The following is an 18382-nucleotide window of genomic DNA, read 5'->3' on the forward strand; positions in this document are numbered from 1 at the left end:
ACGTCGACAACGTCGACTAGTCGGGACAGCTCTAGGTAAATGTAAGTTTGAATATAATGGATATAATTCACTAAATAAAGGTAGGATCACTTCTATTCTTACAACATATGGGAAGACAATCTAAATTATCTGTATAACTGAACTCATTATATCATGCATAAAAGGTTGCTTAAATGTTGGTGGGGATAATTTGAGCATCCTGAAAAGTTGGTAGTGTTATGTCCCTACAACTCCTATGCAAACCTACGCCCTTGTTGTCATGGATTTAATCATTATACTGTACTGTAGGTGTACCTTATGGCAGTGAACCCCAACCACTGGGCCAGGAACCGGTACCGGTCCGTTGCCCATTTGCTACCGGGCCGCAGAGAAATATTGAATAATTTGTTAACAACCTCAACCTGGCCTGTTCCCCTTGACTAATCCGAGTAGAGATTTGTGTACGTCGCCTTCTATTGTTTGACCACCATTACTGGGGTGTTTGAACATCTATAGCGGCCCAGCGTCAGTCAATGTAAACAGTAACATTAGCTGCTGTTGGCTGTGTGCTGTGGTTGGCAACGTCTTTGCACAGCTTTTCAATGAGAAAAAGCCACCTGCACAGCCAGAAGATGAGCCTACAACCAAATCCATTCTGCATAATACTGTATGTGGCTAAAAGCCAGCAAACGAGGCAACAAAAGTGAATGCACCGAAAGCATCATACCTCGGGAAGAACCGTATTGCTAAAGCCAAGAAACCTTTCACAATTTTTTCACCTTTCACACATTATGCTTGCGACTAAGGATATTTGCCATCAGGTTTAAGTAGAGGCCAGTGGTTAAAAAAAAAAACAAAAAAAAACACTGGTTTTTAGCAGTGTTGTTAATCTTACTTTAAAAAAGTAATTAATTACAGTTACAAATTACTTCTCCCAAACAGTAATTGCGTTAGTAACTCAGTTACCTGAATGTAAGAGTAATTAGTTATTTGGAAAATTAACAGGTGATAATTTTCATGTTTTTTTTTCTCCAAAAAATAAAAATAAAAAATAAAAAATAATAAAAAATGAAACAGGTCACACAATGTGAAGTTTAAAGGGTTTTTGGGACAATTGGCCCTAGCCCAATTCTTTACCCTTAACTTAACCAGACACAGGGTATTGCGGATATTGGGAAGTCATTTAATGTTGTGAATCAACTGTTAAAGTTGTTAAAATTGCTCCCGTTATTGCATTAGTTTCCTTCTGTCTACTTTTGACATGTGTAAGTTTCAAAACTATTTCATCATATAAAGTTAGATTTAAGTCAAGATTTTGCCGATTTAGGAGCATTTTGGATAAAATGTTACTTAGGTTCGCTAGGAAGGTTCTCTACAACAGAGCCTTCCTGAGAAGTCTACTGCTTTAAGATGGCGGCTGTTTTACTAACGCATCTAGTTCTTTATTATACATGTCGCTAATGCAGCCGTGTTTGTCATTTGCATCTAGTTCTGTATGTATGTGATATCTACAGAAGCATGATGTAGGCGTAGTTTGTAGGCTATCGGCTACAGTCAGGTATTACTGGAGCCACCTTGCATAGCAGCATCGCGTTTGCAACGGCGTCACCCTCGCCTCCTCCCCACTCCTGCTCTCCTCTCGTCTCCGTGAGTCCGTCTTTCTCAGACTTTTCTCGCGTCAGTAAACCAACATAGTAACGCACGCCTTTCCCGCCTCAGTAATGGTAACGACGTTGCCAAGATGAGAAAAGTAATTAATTAGATTACTCACTACTGAAGAAAATAAGGCAGTTAGTAATGCCGTTATATTCTAAAGCTGTTAATAACAACACTGTTTTTTAGAGCTCGCCTATTAAAACATCCCCCTTATCACTGAATCCAGCCATGTGCAGCCCAGCTTCAAGCAAACAGCTTCATTTGATAGTGTGCTCACCTGGAGGCATGAACCTAATATCAGACTTCTCCAGCTCACTTTACTCTTTTAACGCTGCTGCTTTATCAAGCCGGACTAGGCGTCCCAAACTCCCAGGAATGGCCATGCCATGCCATTAAGATGTTTTTTGTATACCCCACCACCCGAACCTCAAAATTGAAAACCTGCCTGTTTGCTTCTGCAGGCTAACCTACAAGGAAAACAGACTCATGAGGATACAGCAGGTGAGGTTTCTAATAAGTGAAGCAATCCATTGGATGTGGTGGGTTATCTGCAAGGGTGTTGCTCTCACAGCATTGGCAGTGTTGCCCAAAAGGCTTCATGAATTTCAGTACTGACATATTTAAACAGGTGCTGATAGTGTGTTCTGTAACCACTCTTAAAAATGATCTGTTTGGCAGAAATGAATATTTTAATGATGGCGGATGCAATTCGGGAGAAAATCACAAACTTAACCGACAAGCTGCAAAGTAAGGGAAAAGTCTTGGAATAAAGGGAAGTATTTGAAATCAAAGTGTAAGTGATGTTGTTCACTAAAAAAGCAGTATCGATAGCAAAAAGAAAAAAAAAATTGCCTGTAACAACGTCTTATAAACACTGGTGGTATTAGCAAAAATATTATAAATATCTAATTATATATATAACGATATCATAAAAGATTACTGGAACTTTCTGTCCAACATGCTGTGACAGCTCATGCACAAAGCCATATTTTCTCCTTCCTGGTAAGCAGGAAGCATAGTCGTGATGCGGTGAAGCTGCCTTTTTAGGAAATGCAGGTGGCAGTCCCTGCTCGTACAGGAGTAGACAGGAGTCTGAGTTGTCATGGCAAAATACAAAGCATATGGATCAAAATAACAAGAGAGGAAAAAAATAAACTAGATAAATAAATATTATTGACGTCTTTGTTAATGCTACTTTTCAAATAAATTCAATTAGCCATTGTGTTTTTGATTTGTCCTTGTGTTTTTGAATTTGCCGTTTTGTTTTTTGATTTGCTGTTGTGCTTTTGAATTTTCCATTTTGTTTTTTGATTTGCCGTTGTGTTTTTATGCTGTTGTGCTTTGCAATTCAGGGCCACCGTAAGACACCATATATATGTCAAACTGCACAATATTTGGTCCTGGAACTACTCCTCCAGCGGACCACCGAAGCTACACTTTAAACTTAGTGTGACAAAGGGAAAGTTATGGTTTCTGAGTACATTTATAAAATATAATTTAAATGCACAAATTCATATAGACAAATTTCCGAGGTACTTCCGCTTTACTTACGCATTTCTGCAAGCGACTTCCGTTTTCAAGTTTTTTACCAATGACTTCAATTGCACTGGAGTGGCATCTCTCAATAAAAACCCTGAAAAAACACAATTTGGAAATACTGCATCTTTCTGCCATCTCGACGTGGGAAGACAACATTAAGAAATGGCCAGAGTGACCACAAGTAAAATATTATCATATTTTGTTGACTCTATGGCAGTGGATAAAACGCAATCAGGAACATGAAAAGCTCCAAGGCATTCCAGTACCTGCACAGCCACAAAGTTGGATGTGTCCTCATACACGAACACAGGAATTTTGTCTTCATGAAGGCGGATGTAGAACCCAGCCAGAGCCTAAATGCTCCGTACCAAAAAGCATGGGTGCTGGTAAGAAAGGAGGGAGACGTCGAAACTGCAGGTTGTACATGTATCGCGGGTCCTGGGCGTTCGTGTAGTCATGCCGCTGTCTTATGGAAGATATGTGCTCCGAAAAGACGAAACCTAAAATCTGGTGCAAGACACAACTTGTTGCCTATGCTATCGATAGTACGATGGTGATTGTAATTATTAAGTTGAATAATTTTTACGACAACTACTGCTGCTGCTAGCCTGTTGCTAATCAGTACATGTTGGATGGTACTGCATAAATGCAAGTGTTACAAGTTTTTTGTTCACTTGTTGTTGTTTTGTTTTACAGGTGGAAAATGCTGTTAGGCAAGAGAAGATAAGTTGATGTGCCTCCCAACAACACTTACTGTACGTTGATGGACATATTTGTCTGATGGACGTGCGTTCTACTTGGGGGCTGCCGAGAGGCTGGGGCTGGAGATGGTGGCTCGGCTCGCTGCGAACCGTCAGCTCGATCACGAGATCCAAATTCAATCTTTTTAACTGCAACAACTTTAAGATACGCAATTGGAGCTGGAATTACTGAGAAAAGCGGGATAAAGTCCGTCTGAATGTCGCCGAGGGTCTCCGTGATGTCGGGTGAAAGTTCGGAGAAGCTCCCTTAAGCTCTGCTGTCTGGTAACATATTCCTCGTATGCTCTACTTTCGTTAATATTTTTCAAATAATTTTATAAATTGTGATTTATTGACCTGTTTTGCACATGTACCGATTGTTTTAAATGAAACCAAAAATGAAATCATGTCCAAATGTTTTTTATTGCGATCAATATCTGCAATAAAAAAGAATGACATACTATTTTTGTTTATATGTACATACCTTGTAGTATTTCCTTGTAACAACAAAATCTGTGTCAACCCTACTGCATTCGGCAAATTTAATACAATGTGTAATTTCATCTCATTTTGGTCAGTCAAGGGGCCGGAGTATCAATCTATACCTCACGTCAACACAGGCTGACAGGTTGTTATAATTTTGTCCACGAATGGTCAACGAAGTGATAAGAATAATCATACAATATTATCTACGTCTCATCTACGTCGTGCTGAGTCCATTTTTGGAGATTCCGTTGAGTTCCGTTGGCTTGATTTTGTAGTTTTAACTTCGCAAACACACTGCTAACTTCAACTGCAACTCATGAGGTTTTTTTCTAAGCTGGAAGTTCAAAGCAGAAATTTTCCAAGATGGCGCCGCCCATATTTCGCTCAGGAAACTTGTCGATACACAAAGATTCATTGGTTAATTTAATAAATCTGGTGAGTATTTTAATTTAATTATTTTCTTTTACAAAAAGCCAAATGCACCATTGAGTAAGTCAATGATATCTTTAAGGATACCGTACAGAAGAGCGTCAGACTAGATAGACAAATTGACAAGACATTTGTACCGAATAATGTTACTTCAATTTTTCAATATACAGCCAAGTGCTATTGTATTTTGACCAAATCAGGAGAAACCCTAATCTAGAGCCCATATTACAAAGACAGAGGAATGGAAGATGACACAAGACAACGAAGGATGATTTTGCCCATTGAGCCTCAGATGAAGGAGATGTATAACACTATACATTTTGCCTTCAAACAGAACACAGAAGTTGCACAAAGAAAACCTGTGTGGGTGAGTGTGGTGAAAACAACACTGGCAAAGCAGCCAGGAAGGGGAATGTGCATGGAAGCCAGAGGACAAGCAAATGGATTCGGAGGAAGATAATGACTAGCGAAGTATGCCTTGAACCAAGATGAAACAAAAACAAGGGGCATGGTAGAAAAAAAGGAAGAATACGGAATAAAGTATTGAACAAAACTTTGTTGCTTCAAGTTCTAAAGGTAAAATGTGGGACAGATGGAAAATGATGTTTGAAAAGTGCAAAATCAACATGCATGAAACTTTATCTGTGTGCGTGTGTACGTGTGGGTGGGTGGGTGTGTTTTTGCATTTGGCCGATTCCATTTTTAGCAAGGATCTGGATTAAAGTTAAAAATACAGGAATTTGATTTCCACTGTTTGAATAACTATGGCATTCCATCCCTCAGGATTATATTTTACCACATTTTTTGGACACTCTCAAAAACAAAATATGGTAGACCACAATTTTCGTTTTTGGCACAGCCTTGGTGGAGGTCTGCACTCTTCTCTGTTATATTGTCATAATACATTGCTAAAATGACAAGAATCTTGTTTTTTCAATAGCACACTCATCTTCATGGTATTGAAAACATTCTCTAACCTTGGCAATAACTGTAGCCACTGCAGCTGCATCAATTTATCTAATGAGAGGATGAAATGAGGCAAGGCATGGCAGTAATGCAAGTCATGAGAGTTTCACAGTGTCATGTCCTTGTCACGTCAGACTGCACTGAGGTTACTGTGAAATGCCAAGCCCCCAGAGGCTTGGCAATGGAAGTTTTACTCACTAGAGCGAGACTCCTTACATTTATCTTACATTTAATAACTAGCCTTCTGATGTAAAGGACATCTTTGTTCAGGTGCTAGGGAGTGTGCAAGCCAGGCAGCAATATTGAGAGAAAACAAAAAGGAGACAATATTGCCTCACTTCCATCCATCAAAGGTTCCTCATGCCTCCAATGTCATTTGAGGACATGTAGTTATTGAGCTCATTCAGACCTTGGCTGAATGAGTTGAACCTGCTCAATTGGCATCCTACCATAGATTTATAGTAGTACTTCACGTATTGGTAGTATGTATTGTGATTTGATACATTTGTTTTGAAGTTTTCGCTCCACACACGCAATAAAATCCTGACTTTGCTTGGTAATATAGTGAGCTTAACAAACAAACAAAAGAATAATAGAAATCATGGAAATGTTTAACACTTAGAATGCAAATAAACCTGTACTGTAACTTCATTATTCAGATTGGGGCTCAACATGTACTTTTTTTGGCAGTTGCTGTCAAAGCTGATGAAATTAGAAGGACATCGCCAATAGAATTAGAGGGGCATGTAAACAGTGCCAAGTGTCTGGGGTTGTGTGAGGGGATGTATGTGTGTGTGTGTGTGTGTGACACAGCAGTAAGGAACTGATATTGATTTGGGATTTCAGAGGCCTGGGGCAAAACAATAAGAGTGAGAGATGCTTAATGCATCAGCAATTACTATCTTAATGGATCCGGACAAAATGATTTACAGATTGAAGGAAGTTGCATAATAAACTCATCCCTCAATCATGACAATAAATGCTTTGGAAAAAGAGATAAACATCCATGACATTCATTTTAAAAACTGGTAGAACACAGAATGAAAAAGGTAATAATAATAAACAATATACTCACACTGAGCTTCTTGATTCTTGAATCACCTAGGGCAGGGGTCGGGAACCTTTTTGGCTGAGAGAGCCATGAAAACCACATATTTTTAAATGTAATTCCACGAGAGCCATACAATATGTTTAAAACTAAAAAATACAAGTGATGTGCACATTTTATGTAATTTCAACACTTTTAAAGAACAATAAGTCTCTGAATTTTTTGTAATAACATTGTTTTGCTGTTGCTATTGAACGATGAGTATTTCTTACCATTAATGCAACTTCTGGTGCTGCATGGTTTTGCTAATGGCTTTTTAGTCTGGTTGATACTTGGTGAGGTTAAGCTTCATGCAGGCGTTGAGAAATTTAGAATGCGTCTCTTTTCATGTTCACCTAGACGCGCCACGAATCCTCTGTTTTTCCACACCATGCAGGGGGGAAAACCATCAATGCTCACTGAAACAAGTTTATCCATAGGTAGATTTTTTCTTTAGCAAACTCAGTGAAGGACTTGAATAAATCCTCCCCTCTTGTTGTCCCTTACAGGGTCCCCCCAGAATTGATAAATCTAAATTCAAGACTTTTAAGACCTTTTTTAATGCCATTTCAACTGAAAATTAATACTTTTCTCGCACCCATTATTTAGATAGTATTTAATCATATTAAAAAAATAAAGCACTGAACATCAACTTTAACCTCAATTACTAAGTGTGTTTGACAAAAGAATGCACATTTATTGAAGATACAATTAAAACAAAACGTTTTGTGCCACAGACCGGCCCTCTTTATGTCATGACCTAACTTATTAAAATATTGTAATAATAATTGTGCTGTCAAGCGATTAATTTTTTAAAATCGCGACTAATCGCATGCTGTCAATAGTAAACTTGCGATTTTTTAAAATGCATAAATTATATATTTCAATTTCTAAATACACCTATTAGCACAGGAGTTCATCAAATTTAAGCCTCATTAGAAACAAGAAAAGAGTTTTCCTTTACACTTGTAAAGATGAATCAAATATGAATTTTCCCCAAATAACTTGTAAAATAGGCTGTATTGGCACCATGGAAAAAGTGCTTAGAAAAAGGATTTCGTTCCACTGAAATGGATCTACATGACCTCTGCATTGTAATTTACATACGTTGCTAATTACTACCAAAAAAAAAGTTCTACTCACGGTTCCCAGTCATTTTTTAGTAATTAGCGTTTTCGTGTCGGTCTTTTTTTCCCCCGTGGCGCAGTGATATTGATACAGCGGAGTCGTATCGTCAGTGTATGAAGCCATTTTAGGTCACGTGCACCAATAGGAGACGAGGACTGTTGCTATGCGCTTCTAATACAAACAATATGGCGGCGACCGTGTCAAGCTACGACACGAGCGAAGATGAACCACAGATAAGAAAACCGCATTCGGAATTTAGTCAAAAGGCATCGAAACGATGCTATATGCATCTCTCAATTGTCCAAGGGCGAAAAAGGGCAGGAATTTGGAAAAAACGTGCAGAGCCCGTGTGGTTGCGTCAGACAATGGCTTTCTCTCCAGGCTCCGTCGAAGGATCTTGCTGAAAATGCGTCGACTGGGATTTTTAACGACATTGACTACAGGTAAGCCACACACACGCCTTTTGTTGTGAATAACTATGGGAGTTGTGGGCTTCTGGTCAGATCACATATGAAGTTAAGACTTGCAATGTGAGTTCTGGGCTGTAGCGGTCATTATTATGATGTTTGATTGTTAACATTGAGCAAAAAGTTTAGATTGACAAATAACATATTATATAGGCTGTTTAACCGTAGTTCCAAAAACCTATTTGATAATTTTATTCAGGAAAAAATGGCAGAATAGACAAGCCTATATAATTTGGATTGGAAGATTATGTAAATATGATATGGATGAAACAGTTCTCACATGGTTTATGTGTGTGTGCATGTTTTTCAGAACTGAAACACCCTTAACTGACAGCTACAACTTCTTCTGTGAGACCGTCGTCCATTAAAAGATTAGAGTTGACCAGGAAGTGCTGCGAATGGACAAGCTTGTGGAAATATGGCTTTATTGGGACCATGGAAAAAGTGCTTAGAAAATGGATTTTTTCAAAGCCAATACCCTCCTAACTTAGTCACCAGCCAGAAATGTATCTTGATGTGAATACACAAAAATACAGATCTAGTGTTGTTGTTTTTACTTGTTTTAAGTGTTATATTAATTCTGGCAACACAAAATCTTTATCAAATGTCATAAACACATCTACCAAACATTTGAAACAAGTATTGGTGCCTTAGTATACACATAGGTGAATTCAGAATGAGAAATGTAGCTAATTTCTTGAAGGAAACACTTCAACATTAATGATTTGCACCCAGCACAATGAAATATATATTGAATTAAGCTAAAGGCTTATGTGTCATATTAAAAATATCACAACCTACTATGCAATGAAATATATAAAATAAAAAATGCACGCCATGATCATAAATAGCTGAAAATCAACCCAATTGCTACCACACCCTCCGAAATGTGAATCATGGCAAAAATGGAATAAGACAAAAAAATTACAGGGTGATCAAAAATATAATGTGCCAAAATCATAAGGTGATACTTAAAAAATGAAAGACATCACAAAAGAAGTGATGGGCACGTGTTGAAGATAACTTCCAAGTTTTATTTCATGTTTCACAAGTGCTCAAATGTGAGCACACCCAGCAGCACGGACAAAATCAAGCCACGATGAGAATTCCTCTCAAACGTGTGCATGTCGCAGTTATTGTCTTGATTGCAACTGTTGTTCGATATTTCACATCATCAGTACTTGCTGGACGTGTTGGTATGTTAAAGACAAAGTTCGTTATCCATCTTTATGGCACATAACGTATGTTATACACTAAGTGTATGTTCCACCACTTCCAGCAAATATTGATGACATGAAAGATTACATAACAGACGCAATCAACGCGGGAGGGAGGAATTCTCATGTCGACTTGATGTTGTCCATGCTGCTGGTGATGGCCATATTTGAGTACTATGAAAACATGAAATTAAACTTAGTTACTTCCTACATCTGTCCAAGGTAGTTTTTTTTTTTTTTTTAATGTTTTTCGTTTTTGACATGGCATTTTGATTTTGGCACAGCCTTTTTTAATCACACTGTATATACACAAAAGGTTGGAATCATTCAAGTATGGTACTGTTGGTACACATTTATTTAAACATGGAAGTGTCTCATACTATAAAAATACACATTATTACACATACAAATATTGAAAAACGAATTAAAAAAAAAATAGAAACAAAAGAATAGTAAAATTACATGACAACATTACTCCTCAAAATCGCTTGACTCAAAGTCATCATCCCATCCAAGTGTCTTCTGTTTCTTTGGAAACATTCTCACATGCTTGGCACCGATATAAATCAGTACAAGAAAGTTTTGCAGACATACAGGAACATCTTCCCATGTCACAATTGGTTGCCTTTCAACTACAGTTGACTACTTGCAAAACAGTATCAGGGGCAGGATTTTTAGTCATCCATGTCACTGCCAACTGCCCATCCTCAATGTCCCACCCATTCCAAATGGGTGAAGGGGCACACATTTTAACTGTCAGACAACGTTTCATAATTGCTGCTTGATAGTTATCTGTCCTGCAATGTTGGTACAGAGCATCAGTTTTGGGGGGAATAGAATGTTCTGGCAAGACTGACGAGGCCATACAGAAAGATCTGCATTTGGCATCATTTTTGGCACATGACTGGCCAAACAGGTGGCACACGTATTTACACAACGTGTTAAATGTTTGTAGGTCAAGTTTAAAACTGCTGCCCAGCTTTGCAAACCAAGTCAGGTATTCTTTTTCATGACGTGCAAAAGAAAAGTTTTTTTTGCCTTTGCCATGAAAGGCACAAGCAGAGTCACAACCTGTGAATGTATGGATGCCAATGAGTGCTGAACACACACTAGTGCCAGGAGCTGCAGAGACCTTAGAGACGTCAGTCCTCGTTCTGTTGCCTCCTCCTGTGAAAAAATGCAATTTACACTGTAAATCTATCTGCAGACTTACAGCAATCACTGCCATGTCAGTATCAGGGCTTTTATTGACTACAGCTTGATGTTCTTGAGCCAAAATGTTTATTTAACCATTGTCACCCATAACTGGTATGCAATAAAAAGTTCTACTGGATTCACTTTCGACACACTGTACCCTATATACATTTTATAACAAAGTGGTATTGATATCTGGGCTAAAAAATGGTATCGTTACAACACTAGTTTAAATAAGAATTTTTTTGAGCATAAGTTAATAACAATTAACCTTGTAGTAAAGGCGTGCGTGTGGCTTACCTGTAGTGAATGAATGTCGTTAAAAATCCCAGTCGACGCATTTTCAGCAAGATCCTTCGACGGAGCCTGGGGAGAAAGCCATTGTCTGACGCAACCACGCGGGCTCTGCACGTTTTTTCCTATTTCCTGCCCTTTTTCGCCCTTGGACAGTTGAGAGATGCATATAGCATCGTTTCGATGCCTTTTGACTAAATTCCGAATGCGGTTTTCTTATCTTTGGTTCATCTTCGCTCGTGTCGTAGCTTGACACGGTCGCCGCCATATTGTTTGTTTTAGAAGCGCATAGCAACAGTCCTCGTCTTCTATTGGTGCACGTGACCTAAAATGGCTTCACACACTGACGATACGACTCCGCCGTATCAATATCACTGCGCCACGGGGGAAAAAAAGACCGACACGAAAACGCTAATTACTAAAAAATGACTGGAAACCGTGAGCAGAACTTTTTTTTTGGTACTAATTAGCAACGTATGTAAATTACAATGCAGAGGTCATGTAGATCCATTTCAGTGGAACGAACCAACACAATTTTGGCTCAGCCAATACAGCCTAAAAAGGGAGGCACAGAGGAAGAGCATGTCTACTGACAGTTCTGAGATCAAGGGCTCAAGCGCAGGTTCTGTGTGAAGTTACCATTTTATTTTTGGGGTACTAGCTATAATTTTATCTTATATTAGACTGACCTTTTAAAGAATGAGGAACCTTTTGCAGGTGTTTTGAATTACACATGTGGCAAGTGTGTACAAAACTGAAGCTTTTCATCATTTTCATTTTTTGTTTTTTTTTTTGGTTTCTGTTACATGCAAATTGACATACTCAATTTAGTTTGTTTAATCTACCAAAATAAAACAACTTTTACTTGATATTCAAAATTTTGGGGGCGTACTGTATATAATTTAAATAAATAAAAAATTTATGTAATATATCATTACGTATGAGTGTTTTCATATTATTCATGACAAAAAATTACCGCAGTTAAATGTGAAAGATTCAATGATTGATTGAAAGAATAATTGAACTCACCAAAACGGCTGTCTCCCAATGCACTTATACAGTTCAGACACCTGTGTATTTCAGGGTAGTTCACGCTCATCAATCCACCTCAGAGTGCAATGTTTTGGGTTAAAATGCCCAATTTATGTTTTGCCTGAGAACGTGGATTTCACCCCAATCCTCCGTCTTTGTGCCCAAAAATAGTGCCTGGAGCCTCCATGGTGGAAGTTTTAGTGGTGCGCTCATGAAAAATATTTCATTCTGCATGTTCATTTACGGTTTATCGCTGTACTTTTATCCAAACATGCTCAAAAACAACGATAATGGGTCGCGCCAACAGCCAGACGGGTTCACGCTCGTCATGCTGCCTCAACGTGCCCCATTTCGGCCATTAAAACCCAAAATTAAGTTTTTCCAGAATCAAGTCAACAGGATGATATTATGATACTCTTTCCCAGAGGCAGAGCTGGCGGAATTGGAGAATGAGAGGGGGCTTGTTTGCGAGGTATAGAATTTCAAACTACGGAATGCTAGAAGGGCCACAATTTATCGCGGCGTGATGCTGTTAGTAAATAGTTTAACTGAAAGCTTCGTTAAAAATGTGTATTACGACCGGCCAAAAAGTCAGCCCACCGGGAACTGTCCCGGTTCTCCCGATTAGCCACTCCGGGCCTGGTACTGTGCGATTGCCTGCTGTCATGATGTTGATGCTAACGGCGATATTGATGCACGCACGAGGTGCAGTGCATCGTAAAAATTCTACGCGTCATCTTCGTTATGGATTATTTAAAAAAAAAAAAAAAAAAAAACTTCGTCATGGATATAATTTAGGTTGCACTGAGATGTTCTTGAAAATTAAAACCATGAAGCGGGTTGCTTGTTAAGAGTCTTTATTGCTCAATTGCTGTATCCAGCTCTGTAACTCTCGTGAACTCTCTCTTGAACCGGAACGCGCGCGGCTCTTTATAATGTCTAGTCACGTGACTGTGACGCAGCCGCTAACGCGCTCGGCCAATCAGACACACAATTAAGGTGGGTGAATTATGTCAACAAAGGGTCACCACACAGGTCCCCCCAGAATTCACCCACACATGACGCCAGACGCAACCCGAAACAAAAGTATGGAATGGAAGGGTTGCGCGGCCGGGGCGTCTGTGGAAGACGACCGAACGGACGGTCAGGCGGCCGTCCAGGATGCCAGATGCGGGACGCCCAAGCAGAACAGTCTGGAGGACGCCCAGGATGCCAGGCGGCGGGCGACGGAACGCGACGATCAGGCGGCCGTCCAGGACGCCAGATGCGGGACGTCCGAGCAGAACGGTCAGGAGGACGCCCATGACGAGGAGCGCGCCGTGCAGCACCGCGCAGGCGAGGCCGGAGAAGCGGACGCCGAGAGAGGCAGCACGCGTTGCTCAGCAGCGGTCGAGGAAGAGGTCGAGAACTGCGACGAGCAGCACCACCCGGTCGAGGCTGCAGACGAGGGTGACGGGCGCGGCGGTCGGAATGGACCGGTCGAGGCCGGAGACAAGGGCGACCGGCGTGGCGGTCGGAGTCGCCCGGCTGTGGACAAGGGCGACAGGCGAGACGAACCAAGTCGACCGGTCGTAGCAGGAGCGGGGGAAACGCCGAAATCGGAGCGACGCCATCGTTGTCCACAGGCGGCGGACGAGGAGAGACATCGGGGACGACGTTCGCTGGCGCTGGCCGATGTGCAACCTCGGAGACTTCCGGAGGCGCCGGCACAGCAGCAAGGCTAGCGGCGATGTCCAGCGGCGTAGGCTGAGGACTGACCTCGGAGACTCCCGGAGGCGCAGGAGCGAGGTCAGAGGCAGCGGCGTCCAGCGGCGCCGGGAGAGGGGCGACCTCGGGGACTTCCAGAGGCGCAGGTGCTGGAGCGGCGTCGTTAGGAAGGCCAGAAGCAGGCGCAGCAATGACGTCGTGGGGCGAAGTGTCGCCGAGAAAACCAGGGCCGGACGGGACGCCGTCGAGGGGACCAGGGCCGGACGGGACACCGTCGAGTAGGCCGCAGGCGGACGGGGCGTCGTCGAGTAGGCCCGAGGCGGGCGCACCGTCGTCGAGTAGGCCGCAGGCCGGCGCAAGGGCGCCGCAGCCGGGAAAGCCAGGGACGGGCGCACAGTCATCGAGTAGGCCGCAGGCGGGCGCACCGTCGTCGAGTAGGCCGCAGGCGGGCGCAACGGCGCCGCAGCCGGGAAAGCCAGGGACGGGCGCAGCGGCGTCGATGGAGAGCGGCGACGGAGCCGAGGCGAGCGAGAGCGGGGCCGGAGGAGAGACAGCAACGTCGGCGTCGGGATGTGCCAGAGCGGAAGCACGCGGCGGTGGCGTGGGTACCGGGACAGAAGCACGGCTGCGAGGAACCGGGTCGGAAGTGCCGCCATCTTTGGCGGGAACCTCGGGCAGCAGGGCTCTCGAGGCGGGCACCCTGGGCGCCTCGGAAGTCGATTTGTACGACGGTTCAAAAAGTCTGAGGAGGTGCGCCTTGAGTCCCGTATACTTGTCCCCCTTCGGCGGATAAACCACGAAGCGCTGTGCTTTAACCGCCGTTGAGTACCGGAGCGCGGCCACCACGTGGTAGAAGCGCATGGTGTCGTCGGAAACACCACGGAGGACGAACTGCTCCTCCGCGTTAGCAAACCACGCGGCCGCAGAAGACTCGTTGAACGTTGCCAGCTCGAAAAAGCTAGCGTCCGCCATTGCAATAAAGTGTTCAAATATGCCTCGGAGACTTCAGCGAGGCTGTCGGGGTCACCAGTGAAGCGGGTTGCTTGTTAAGAGTCTTTATTGCTCAATTGCTGTATCCAGCTCTGTAACTCTCGTGAACTCTCTCTTGAACCGGAACGCGCGCGGCTCTTTATAATGTCTAGTCACGTGACTGTGACGCAGCCGGTAACGCGCTCGGCCAATCAGACACACAATTAAGGTGGGTGAATTATGTCAACAAAGGGTCACCACAACCACGGTGAAAAAATTCCAGACTTAGGACAGCTAATTTAATACTTTTAATAACTTTAATAATGGAAAACTAAATTCAATGCCTTTTTATTACTTTTAATAACCCGCGGGTACCCTGCCTTTCATAGTCAAAACCTTGCAATCTTGCTGAAGTGGAATAAATTGCTTACGTCTGTTAGCTAATCCAAACCGAGAGAAAAAAAAACGGTGCAGAATTTATGTCCTTCACTTGCGTTGCGTCATTTTAATTTGACATCATGATGGTACGATCGTGAACAGTTTTTGCCGACAGAGGCATGTCTTTTATCTGTTTAATTATCTTGTCTTTATACGAAAAGTCGTCAAAAACTCTCCACAAAGGCAAATTCCTCTGTCCATCCCTGCTGAACAGTACGATACTCCTCGTCTTTTTTTCTTCTAGCCATCTTCTCAAAAGTGTTTCTAAAATTAGCTTACAACGCAGAAACCAAAACTGAAAATGAGGTAAGTTTACTTCCTGATCTCAAGCACATGCGCACATTAACCACTAATGTCGACAGAAAAATACGGCAACCCCACTTCAACAATGTCTCTGCCTCATCAGCCGTTGCCTATGTGATTGATGGATAGATAAATAGATGGATAGACACAACGACATGTTTGCCACTTTCTCACAAAAATTACTGTGAACCGGCTTTCTAGTCACCGGTGACCGTTGCCGTTTCACGCAATGCGCAAAGGAGTATGATGAAACTTTTTTTTTTTTTTCTTTTTTTAAATAATTAAAGATTTGTCTGCGAGACAGATGCAGCCATCAAAAGTGTCAGATCTAGCTCGCTTACCCCGGACCTACGGTAATAATTCAAATCTTCCCACTGAACCCTTTAACACCCGAACCTATTTTGTCCGAATTTGCATGCCTTTGATGTTGCCTTTATATTACAAAGAGAAAAAAATTGTTCACAATGGCCTGGTTGGGTCCCTTCTTTTCAGAACACCATAACCTTCATGTCCAAATTGTTGTTTTCTTTACTGACCAATTATTAATCAACATTTTGGACCCCAAAAGACAGAAAAATCCCAAAATATTTTGTCAAACGTTGTAATATTGATGTCCCATTGAAACCAAACATGCTCGACGAACCGTTTTGAAGCTTGATAATATTTATTCAGCTTGTTAGGATAAACATTCAACAGAAAAAAAATAAGACTGAATAGTTTATTTGACGATTAGGGTGGTCCTTATATGGGGTCAAAAATTTTTTGGGGGAAATGTTCAACTCTCACCCCCTCAATGTGTTAGGACATTAAAAAAAGTAAACTGTGCAAATTTTCAAAGTAATTATGCAATATTTTGAGGTTGCTCACAGCCTTTGAAATTTCCAAAATGTTCGTATTTTTAGAAATTTTACCGTTGTCGGTTATTTTGGAAAAAATGCTTTCAATTTCTTTATTATCAACTGAATGTAGTGAAACTTCACAATGCATACACCAGATACAAATCTAAAAATTAAAGCATAATACAAACAACACATGGCTACATGTATATTTGTGGAATCATAAACCTAATTTGCAACCGCCTTATGATTACAGTCATTGTTACAGAATACCGCTGGTGTCCTCAGGTTCACAGCTAATGCAAAACTGTGAGGATTGCTTCAAAACAAACAAATTGATTTGAACCAAACTATTGTCAAGATATTTTGACTGATTAATAAACTAAAAAGTATGGCAACATACGAAAGGTTCACTATCAGTGACTGATGATTATTTATTGATTTCACTCTGGAGCAGTGTGGCCTTTTTTGCATCGGGGAATCTCTTCCTGTGGTCCTGTACGACTTGCAGCAAGTATTGTTTCTGTTCCTCATCATTAGTTAACAGAGGATTGTCCTCTTCAATGAGTGCCACTCCCCTTTCAGCTAAATCGTTAACAACCTTCAGACTGTGCACGATGGAAGATGCTGCCTTGAAGTCATCTCGGGAGTCCCATGTTTCTGGTTCTGCCTGGAGAAATTCTGCAGCTATATCCAAATTTGTGAGGAAAATCTTGGTGTTTCGGTTCACATACCCCACAAGGGACATTTCCTGGATGGACTTCTTGGCAGCTTATATGCGCTTTGGACCTTTTGGCAAACTATCAGAAGCCGATCCTTCCTCCAACATAGCTTCCACCATGGCTCTCTTTGTATCATTGGTTACTGCTGGGTCAAAGAGGGCCAACGCTACCAACTCTTCACTTAAATACCAAAGGTGCCCTGAAAACTTACTGACTGCAGCTTTGGAAATTGCTGGGTTGATGTCCTCATACATCTTCAAACTTTGCAAAAACCACAGATCATGACGAGGAGCAGAGACGGCATCAGGAGCAGTGAACCAGACTCGGACGTACAATCGGACGATGAACACACAAACATCACGAATGCCTTTGTTTTCATGAGCAGTGAGCTTGAACTGTTCTCGAAATAGATAAATCTTGAGAGCATGCAATGCCTTCGCCATCCAGCGTGCGTGATGTATAGCTCCAGGAATCCTGAAATGAACACCACGAGGAGGACTACCGCCGAGAAAAATTATGACGAGTTCCAGGAGCTCTCTGTAATCATCTCTTGGTTGAAAACAGTCGAGGTGTTTCATGACAAATTCAGTGGTATCATCTTTGATGTCTGCAATCAAATCATTATCATCAGTTGTCACAGCCGGCCTGAAATCTGTGCGGTCAATGTACTCCCAGTGCTTCTGAAACCTTTTGAAAATCTTAACATCAGGACCAGAGCTTGGACCCATGCACGTGGTGAACACACAAGCAAGCACAAGTTCAAATATGTGATGCCGACATGCAAAGTATAAAAGATTGCGATCCAATTTTGCTTCCAGTCATGGACATGCACCATTGATAATACCAGTGTTGGTAGCTGTTGTATCGAAGCATAAAGCTCTGACAAGATATGTCCTGTCGGAGACTCAGTCGGGCTCTGCGGATATTAGACGACCTGTTGATTGTGTAATCTCTAATGTCAGTTCCAAGACTTCTGGCTGTCGCAGCAAGCATAAATGTTGCCTTCCGATCCGAAAGTTTGGTTCGATCCAATGTTGCTGCCAGCTCAGGGCTAAAGAGAGGCAGAAGTTCTAACAATGTGGCAATCAGCATTCAGCAGACTCAGCATCATTTTGGAGAAAACTGGGACTGGGTGCTAAGGTCAGCAAAACCACCACCATGGGAACAGATTAAGCAACTGGATAAAACCACTG

Source organism: Corythoichthys intestinalis, chromosome 5, assembly GCF_030265065.1.
Source record: "Corythoichthys intestinalis isolate RoL2023-P3 chromosome 5, ASM3026506v1, whole genome shotgun sequence".
In the NCBI taxonomy this organism is placed as follows: domain Eukaryota; kingdom Metazoa; phylum Chordata; class Actinopteri; order Syngnathiformes; family Syngnathidae; genus Corythoichthys; species Corythoichthys intestinalis.